This window comes from Aptenodytes patagonicus, chromosome 20 (assembly GCF_965638725.1).
Source record: "Aptenodytes patagonicus chromosome 20, bAptPat1.pri.cur, whole genome shotgun sequence".
NCBI classification, from domain to species: domain Eukaryota; kingdom Metazoa; phylum Chordata; class Aves; order Sphenisciformes; family Spheniscidae; genus Aptenodytes; species Aptenodytes patagonicus.
In genome coordinates, this window is record NC_134968.1 from 7504116 (window position 1) to 7512940 (window position 8825).

Genomic DNA, 8825 nt, shown 5'->3' on the forward strand with positions numbered 1-8825 from the left:
TCGTGGACCTCCATGGGCTGCAAGGGGACAAGCTGCATCACCATTGTCTTCTCCACCGCTGCAGGGGAATCTCTGCTCCGGCACCTAGAGCACCTCCTCCCCCTCCTTCCTCACTGAACTTGGTGTCTGCATAGAGGTTTCTCTCACATTCTCTCACTCCTCTCTTGCAGCTGCTGCACACTGGTTTTTACCCTTTCTTAAATATGTTACCCTAGAGGCGCTACCAACATTGCTGATTGGCTCAGCTTTGGCCAGCGGTGGGTCCATCTTGGAGCTGGCTGTCACTGGCTCTGTCCGACGTGGGGGCAGGTTCTGGCATCTGCTCGCAGAAGCCACCCCTGCAGCCCCTCCACCACCAAAACCTTGCCAGGTAAACCAAATACACCGTCATTACTCTTGTATTATTAAGAGCAGAAGCCGTTTTGCATCTAGGAACCTTGGCTGCAAGATGAACTCAGCCGGCTCATGGTGACAGAGGAGGCTGCAGGCAGCTCCCTCTCACCACAGGCACTTGCACCACCTGCACCTGCATGCAGAACACAAGAAGAAAAAAGGCCAGCACATCAATTGTAACTAGGGAAAAAATAAAAAGAGTGCATGGACATTCACAGGGCAGCCAAACCATTTTTTCAGCTGCGCTGTAAATTAACATTGCTTCTGCATTTCTCTGCCTTTTGAAGATAGGGTATTTACCTTAAAGTGAGTCTAGAGACAGGTTCACTACTGCATCACTTCTGATGTCCCAGCCTCCATGTCTGTAGCCTGAGGGGAGTCTGGCTTGTCCCAGACACACACCCTTCGGCTGCCACGTTGGCGTGTCACTGTGGCACCGCTCCCTTTGCAAGGATAGGGGCTGGTCCCAGACCCTTGAGGAGATCACGAAGGTCAGACGGGAGCTTCTAACGCTGCAGGATTTTTTTTCTTTTACTTGTAATATGGGTATTCTTTACGGGGCTGCAGCAATGGCGATGTTCTCTAGTTTTTATATTATCCTTCACACACAGACTTGAGATGTGGAGCGGCTCAATGTCTGGAAAGGCAACGGCAGCTTCAACTCCACTGTGGTTTCTCCGTGTCTTACAGTGAGAAAATGGCTGACTGAACCACTGTCAAACCCTCGAGCTCACTAAAGCTGATGGGGCTGGCCAGTGAATGGTTCGTTGCCTTAACTGTAGGGTCTGAAGAACACGCCTAGAGTCGTCTAGAGGGGCTGAGAGCTGGTGTTGGCAGTCCTGGCTCTCAGTTGGGTGTGTGCATGATTGTGCTCACCTACATGTTCATCCGCCTGTGCTCATGTGTGCATTCGCACATACATGTGTGTGCCTGTGGTAATACACATGGAAACGTGGGTGTGCAGAAATGTTCTCTGTGTGTGTGCATGTTTGGGCAATTGTTTCCATGAGCGTGTATGTGTTTCAGCACACGCACGTGCCTTCATACAGGAGAGCATGAATGTGTGTGACTGGTCTGCATACACGTAATTGTGTGGACATAGGTGCGTGTAGATGTGTGCTTTTGTGTGTGTATGCATGTGTAGAGGAGCATGCATGTATATCTGTATGCAAATGCATGCGTGCTAGGACCATGCACGTGTGTAAGCGTGTGTGTTTGAATATCTGTGTGTACATGTTGGTATGGGGGGTGGCTGTGCATGTTGGTATGCACATGGGCTCCTTTGGAAATGTGTGTGCATTGAGTACGTCAGCCTTTTCCCCTATCATTTGTCACCAGGTCCCCATCCTCACTGAGCAATAAGCCCACATCTACTTAGCTTCCCAAGCACCCCCATCCCGTGGTTAAACCCCATATCCATGCCCAAGGTACTCAAGGACCGACGGATAGCAGGGAGAAAGTTTTTGTGTGGGTGAATGGGCTCAAGCTGGGCACGTTACTCGCATCAGCTGCATCTCCCCCTCACACCACGTGCAGGTCAGTCTCCCCTCGACCACGTTGAAGCCTTGGACACAGGACTTGCAGAAGATGACTCTGTCAAGTCCAGCACCTGTGTGGTGGCCCTGGACAATGTAGACAGCCGCTCTTTGGGTGTCTTGAGTCTTCTCAACTAACTCTAGATGCCTAGAGGTCGAGACTTGCGTGTGTGTGCCGTTTAAGCCAGTCTATCTTGAGTGTCAACGGCAGAAAAATAGGTGCTTCTAAGGCATGGATTGCCTGACCTGTATGGGACAGGGTGAACTGAGGCTTGACAGTGCCTTTTTCTCTCCGCTGATGATCAATGGAGCAAAGATGAGTAGCTCACCTGGAGACGCCTGCTCTGGAGGCAGGAGAGATCAATTTCCCCCTACTCATGTCTTGTCTGACTTTGTGCTTAGATCTTTACTTAGATCTTGACCTCCATGAAGACTGAAGACTTAGGCCTTATCTGCGGATAGAGGCTCGGAAATGAGGTAGGTGAATCCCTTACCTTACTCTCTCCGTATTCAAATGTCCTTAGTTGCCTTGAGTTATTTCCACCCTGGAGGTTTCAAGACCACGTTAATATCCAGCACCAAATACTTGACATTTTCAGTCTCTTGGGACATGGCTATTTCAGACGTCTCCTGCATGTCAGCACCTGGCCACACTTCAGAGAACTGTGTTGCTGTTCTTTAATTGGCCTGTGAGAAGAGAGCGCATTATCCGTCTGCAACAATTCCATGAGATCCCCCAGAGATCAAACTCCCCGTGGCACACAGAGGGAAAACTGAAAACTGCCTCCTCGGTGTGGGCAATTTGAGCTTCAGTGTGTTAATGAGGGGGATGTGGGGATGTTCTTATGCTAACTGAGTCTGATGTATGCTCTCCCTGTGTGGAGCTAAACTGGAGAGACTTTACACTGTGTGTGTGCACACAAAGCCCCCCTGTGTGGAAGTACAGTGGTGGCTGTGAGGGGGGGAAGGAAATCAGGAGCACAAACTGTAAGTACCTACCAGGTGGGTGGAGAGGAAACAGTGTCAGGCAATTGTGTATGGCGTGAAGTGAGACAGCAAGGTGAGAGCTGTTTGTCCACACTTCTCCTGACATCACGGCATCCAGAGCTCCGCCAATAAATCAGCCGCTTTCCAATGTTCTCCCTCAGCCAAGGGGACCATGGCTTCCTCTGGAGGATGGTGCATGAAGAGATGTCGTTTGGATCATTTCCATTGGCTGAGCTGGTGAGTGAAGCCTGCCCAAAACCTCTAGCATAGACTTCCAATGCCTTGCATTTTTAAGGAGAGCCAGATTAAGGGGGAATTCTCTGCTCTTTAGCCACATGAGATTTCTGGTATGTAAATTCCTAAGGAGGGAAGAAAGGAGGGAAAGGGATCCTTCAGATGGTGGTTCAGCCCCATCTGTCTTAGATACCCACCTGAGGATGAGATCGGTTCTCCCCTAGAGAAGTGATCAAGAATCCTCCCTTGTCCGCAGGGAGGGCATAGATGAAACCCCTCAGTTCAGCCGGCTTCTCAGCAGAGCTACCTTGGGGGGGATCCAGCTCAGAGAATTTTGCCTTCAATTGCTGAGGCATGGATACCTCTGCCCAAGCTGAGACGCCCGACTTATCCATCTGAGCTGCTCGCTAGTCTCCTGCCTTAGTCCTCAGAGACAACCTGGCACTTCTAGAGGGCTTTTAGCCATGTATATGAGGCAAGATGAGCCATGACTCTCCCGGGTGCCTTTTCTCCATCCAAAGAAGAGGGGCAAGCTGAGGAGCTGAGATAAGAGTATTTCGTCATACATCTTCCAACTTGGTCAGCAGAAGTCCTTCCCCTGACTCTGAGATGGCAAAATTTACAAAGAGGAGAGTCTCACCTCTATTAGCTATGCTGAGCAGCAGATGTCAGTGGAGGAAATGGAGGTATTTGCAAAAGCTTCCTGTGCTGAGACGTGGAAGAAAGCAAATATAAGACCACGAGTCCTTGAGTAATGACTGTCATGCTAGCCTGCCGCCCTGTGCTGCTGCCGTCTCAGTTGGAAACCCTTGTGATCAACTGAAGAGGTGAGAAAACATCTTCCAGCGCCATGTTGTCACGCCGGTTTTCTGTTCCCTCAGTCTCATTTGCTGAGATTGCAACTCAGTATTTCCTGCCTTGAGGAGCGCAGGTATGTTATTCCCTTCTCTTTCCAGCTCTCACTCACCTCAGACCTTCAGCCCCGCAGGGCAACTTAGCTGATCTCTTCGTGGCTCTCTCCTGAGGTCTGAGCTTGAGTCTCAGATGTGTCCTTCAACAAGTGCCCAGCTCAAGCTTCTCTCCTATCTCCTGGACTTCACTTCAACACCAAAGGCTCTCAGTCTGAGGTTAAGGGGAATCCTGTGCAACAAGCTCTATGTCCTGAACACCAGCCACTGTGGGATACACTTGAAGGCGTCTGTGACAATCAGTATCTCCTTCTCATGTTGGTGCCGAGGTGGAGCTGCCAGCTCTACAGGATGCCTTTCCAACACCAGCAGGAGCGCCTTGGAAGCGGGCTGTGGAGCTGGAGGCTTCAGTTTGTAATTGTGTATCTGAGCCTATTTACAAGGTTACCGGCAAGAAACCACTTCTGCTTGTGGTTTCAAAGCAAAGGCTTGTATTCGCACTGTACCAGTTGGGTCTTTCTGTTCTAACAGGGCCCGGCTACGTCAGTGGGCTGGAAGAGATCCCCAGCCCCTGCCCGTTGAGCAGCAGCAGTGCCCGGTTCGTGCGGCAGGACCGAGGGCTGCCCGGCTGCCCGTGGGCAGGAGGGTCTCTGCTGCCCGCCTCCCCGTGCAGAGCAGAAAGGCGCTGCTCCTCGCCGGGAGCCAGCGGGGCCGGCGGCTGCAACCGCTCCTTCCCGGGCACCGCCGGGCACCGCCACGACTCCCGTCGCGATTCCTGCCCTGCTGCCGCCGCCGCCGCCACTGTGGTGGGGGATTTCAGCCTGCCTCCCGGTGGGAGTGCGGGGGTGATCGGGGGGGGGGGGAGGGGCGGGAGAAGGTTTCTGCCCGGTGGGCGGCTCCGGAGCCGCGTCGGGGCTGCGGGGCCTCGGCGGGCCCGGTGCCGGTGCCAGGGTCGATGCTGAAGGCGGTGCCGGTGCCGGTGGGGCGGGGGAACCGCCCTGGGGCCCGGTGCCGAGCGGCAGCGCCCCCTGGCGGGCCCGGCCGGGGCTGTCCCCCCGCCCCCGACACACGCGCCCGGCCCCGCCCGCGGCGGTTCGTGCCCGGCCGCAGCCCCGGCTCCTCTCCCCGTGTCTCCCAGGGCGCAGTAATACACCGCCGCGTCCCCGCGCCGGGGCCGGGCGAGCCGCAGGGCGCTGGACCGGCGGTCTGCCGCCACCGACAGCCGCCCCGGAGGGTCCTGCAGCTCTTTGGTGCCTTTGTGACCGCTCACGATGAATGTGGGGCCTCGGCCCGGGGGCTGACGGAACCAGTAGATGGTGTCCCCGGTTTGCATGTTGGGGTGTGAGCAGTTGATGCTGATGCCGGTGCCCTCGGTGGTCTCTGCCGACGGCTCCTGCTGCACCTGGGCTCTGCCCGCAGCCACTGCCGAGGAGAAAAAGAAGGAAAAAACAGTCAAACCCTGCTTTGTGCCCAGCCCTGCCTGCTGTTTCCCAGGACAAATCCCGCAGAAGCAGTCAGGAACAAAAAGAGATGATGAGGAGAAGAGTTTCCAGAGGATGTCAACACGTGCACTAATGGAAGTGTCCATTAATAGGTGGTGGTGAGGTGAATGTGTGAAGGATAGCTGGAAGGGTGGAGGTGTTGAAGAAAAAAAGGGGGATAAAGGAAAGACAGACAGAAATAACGTAGCGAGGGGGAAGGGATGACCGCATGTGTTATACGGCAAGACACAGAGGAAAGGAAGGAAACAGGGAGGCCTGGAGAAAGGCTAGAGCGATGAGTTTTCTGGGGGAACGTGGGATGGCAGCAGAGGGAGGGCTGGACGGGAGGATGGTTCGGGGGCAGAGGTCCGTGAAGAAGCCAGAGGGGACGGCAGGCTGGAGGGAGCTGCGGGGGCCACCCCAGGCCCAGCCCCGGCCCCCGCCGCCAGCCCCGCGCACCCAGGAGCACCGCGGCCAGCCCCGCCAGCCCTGCGCCCCGGCACCGCCGCATGCCGCCGCTCCGCCGCCCGCGCCTCGCTGCCCCCCGCCAGCCCCGGCTCTCTGCTCCGGCACCGCCGCCTCCTCTCCTCTCCTCTCCGCCGCCGCCAGCTCCGCCCCGGGGCTGAGCCCTGCGCCGGCGCCGCCCGGGGTCTCGCCCGGGCTAAGAGTGCTCGGTGGCTCTGCAGGGCCACAAGCTGCTGTCCTGGGAAGTGGACTCTTCCCCTCCTCCAGCCAGGGCTCCCCAGCAAGAACAAGCGTGCACAGTGCCCGCTGCAGCCGGGGACAGCTGCAGGGCCCTGACCCAGGAGATGGACCAGCTTCCCATGGCTGTCTCCCAGCTCAGGGGCTGGAAACAGCAGCCACTGATTCCCTGTGGATGGCAGCAAGGAGGCTGAGAGCCTCCCTTCAGCTGCCCCTCCGCAGTCCCAGCACAATGGCTAAGAGTTGTGTTGTGGCAGAGGGGGTGTGAGGGCACATGTGCCCGTGGGCGTGCAGGGGTCAGGGAGGGCCGGGAAGCGGCAGGAATCACAGAGTCAGAATGTAGGTGAGAAGGGACCTGCAGAGGTCATCTAGATCACCCCTCTGCTCGGAACAGATCCCATTAAATCAGGTTGCTCAAGGTCAGATACAGTCCATCCTTGAACACCTTCCAGGATGGAGATTGCATAACCTCCCTGGGAAACACGTTCCTTTTCTCACTATGTCTTCTAGCTTATTGCTTAATCAGAACTCCTCGTGTCCTGTCTCCTGGGCACTTCCAGAGACTAGGTCCATCTTCTCTGTCACCTCTGAAAAAGCAGTTGTGGAAAGCAAGAAGGTCTCCCCTGAGCCTTCTCTTCTCCAAAATGGGCAGGCCCAGTTCTCTCACACTCTCCTTGCATGTCATGTTTGTCAGCCCCCTAATCGACTTGGTGGCCTTTGTTGCACTCACATCAGTATGTCGATACTCTTCTTGGAGCAGGGAGCCCCAACCTGGACGCAGTACTCCAGGTATGGTCTCAGAAGGGCCAGAGGGGCAGGGTCACTTTCCTGGACCTGCTGGCAACACTTTGACTAACGCAGCTCAAGATGCAGTTGACCGTCTTTGCTGCAAGGGCACACTGCTGTCTCATGTTCAGCTGGGTGTCTCCTAAAACCACACATGCTTTCCTGTGGATCTGCTTCCTAGGCAGCCAGCCCCCAGCCTGCGTGACTGCATGGGCTGGTTCCTCCATCAGATGCAAAACCTTGCCCTTACTCTTTTTGGCCTTCAGGAGGTTCCAGTCAGCCCATTTTCCCAGCCTGTCCAGGTCCTCTGAACAGGAGCCGTGTGCGACAGTTCCGGCCCGTTCCCCTCGCTGGGTGTTATCCAGAGACTTGCTGGGAGTTCCCCACTGCCCAGTACTCATGGCGTTCATGAAAACATCAAACAGTATTGGTCCTACTGCTGATCCCTACTCCTAGACCCCACTAATACGTGTCAGCCATCTGGGCTTTGGACCAAGGTCAGAACTCTCTGAGCCTGGTAGTCCAGCCAGTTTTCCACCCACCTTATCACTGAAGCCATTTGTCACTGATTTGGTCATAAAGGAAGTATGAGAGAGGCTGTCAAAGGTCTTGCTAAACTCTAGATACACACCTCCCCTTCCCTTCTCCACGGTGCCTGTTACCTCATGAGAAAGCAATGAGGTTGGCCCTCAGCTACACTAGAGCCTCAGCTCAGAAGCAGCTCCATGGAGAGGGGAATCGGCCCTGGCTGAGCTCTCCCAGAAGAGCTCCCTGGCACTGTTCTCTAATGGGGTCACTAAAGGGAAGTGGAAAAGCCCTCAGCTGCATTGTCTCCAAGTTGGACCTAAGTCCAGGCAGACAAACATTCAGGCAGGGATACGGGCTCAGGAACATTATACACTGTGCACAGCCCTTGTCAGAGTGAGGGTCTCTTCTGGACACCCCCACGGGAGACCAGTAGGCTTTGCGGTATGTGGTGTTGAATGTAATGTTCCTTCCCTTCCAGAGACAGTTCCTGGACACTCAGACTGAGATTTCAATGCGAGGCATGAAGGTCCCTGCGGGCTAAACATCAAAGCAGTCATCAGCTCTTTGGCTTTCCTGTGCAAGCCACAGGGTCTGTCCTTCCACTTACACCACAGCGACATCAGGCTTCAGGTCCCTTTCATTCAGTACCTGTTTGGGAAAAGGTCTTGGCCCCTGCCCAACATGTCACCAGGTTGATGGGCTGCACAAGTACATTTGGCATTGACATGGACATGAGAGAGGGCTGTGTCCCACCCCAGACACCACCGACACTGCATTGGAAGCAGATCCACTCAGGGATGGCCAGCACATGGTCAGCAGGATTCCTCAGCCTTTCTCCCTGCCCATAAAGCCATCCCCATCCTTTTGAACTCTCTAGCACTGGGGAGAGCAGCTGTGTCCTGGCCTGGAGAGGCAGGCAGGGGGGACTGCCAGCCATGCTGAGGCACTCCCAATGTTGTTACACTGAATTAAACCAAGGATCCAAGCTGGAGTGAAACCATCCTTGTTGGGGCCTGAACTTGGCAGCAGTGGAGTGTGAGCTTTGGAGGGGCAGGAAAAGGAGGGCTCAGGAGACAGGGGCTGCATTTCAGTGCCCCTTCCCTGGACAGATCTCTAGCAGGCTGGTGCCATCACCATTGGGCTGCGCTCAGGCTCCTTCTGACCCTGGGAACCTGCTGCCCTGTCGTGCTCATGGAGAGAGCAGTGGAGAGTGTCTCTCTCTGCCATGAGCAGCACATTCCCTCGTGATGAGTGACACACAAGGACACACA

At 55.4% G+C, this 8825-nt stretch overlaps 1 pseudogene; it reads right to left on the minus strand.

The window, feature by feature from the left end:
* Nucleotides 1-2338: 2338 nt before the first annotated feature.
* LOC143169219 (T cell receptor alpha variable 4 pseudogene) lies at nucleotides 2339-6049 on the minus strand (annotated as a pseudogene).
* Between the last annotated feature and the right edge of the window lie 2776 nt (nucleotides 6050-8825).